Source organism: Halyomorpha halys, unplaced genomic scaffold (genome assembly GCF_000696795.3).
Source record: "Halyomorpha halys isolate HHAL.00 unplaced genomic scaffold, Hhal_1.1 Scaffold887.1, whole genome shotgun sequence".
NCBI classification, from domain to species: Eukaryota; Metazoa; Arthropoda; class Insecta; order Hemiptera; family Pentatomidae; genus Halyomorpha; species Halyomorpha halys.
Window position 1 is genome coordinate 37,413 of NW_027116452.1, and position 1,016 is coordinate 38,428.

The following is a 1,016-nucleotide window of genomic DNA, read 5'->3' on the forward strand; positions in this document are numbered from 1 at the left end:
TCATTTGAAGCTATATATCTTAAAAACTACCGACAACAATAGAAAATCTAAGAGAACATTATTTAAAGAAGAGTAAATTTTCTGATATATTAGCCCTAAAAGAGATATTTACGTCCAATAGTTCTCGAGATATAGCTTTGTTAGTTTATTTATTTTGGGAAATCTATATCTCAGGAACTATGTGACGTACAGATGTCTATTAGTACTCACATTAAAGCTAGTTTAATAGACTATAAAAAAGTTTATGACTTTTATCTTCGTAGGAGTAATAGTTTACATGATATTTGCTAAAATAAATTGGTTTATAGGACAATACGTTTGATTTATGAAAAGACTTCATTTCAGAAAACAGAAACCAAATCTGCGCTCAAATTAATTTATTACAAAATAGTACTTTATGTTTATCTTTGTAGGAGTAGTGGTTTTTATGATATTTGACAAGATAATCTTACAAAATGTTAATTTCTAGTTGTTCGTATATAATGTTGGATTTTTGAAAAAAATATATCTCTTGATCCATAAGACGCACATATATCTGCCAACACTCAAAATAAAGGAAATTTAACTTACTATAAAGTAGTTTATGACACTCATCTTCGTAGAGGTAGTAGTTTTTATGATATTCACACTCATGAATATAAATTTGGCAAATGAAAATTTGTCCGAACAACTGTAAATCAATATATTGTAGCGAATTTCATGTAAACTATTACTCCTACGAAGATAAACATCTTTTAAGATGTTTAGATTATTTTAAGATGTTAAGAAAAGTAATTTATTACTTTATAGCTCATTAAAGTAGCTTTAATTTGAGTGCTATTAGACATCAGTACGTCAAATGGTTTTTGAGATATAAATTTTTCAAAATACATTCACTAACTGCTGATCTTTCAGTACGTCCCATTCAACATTTTTATGAATTGTTAATTTTCAAAAAGCTATATCTCTAAAACTGTATAACGTAAATAACTCTATTAGGGCTCATATTTTAGCAAATTTATTCTTCTTTAGATGAT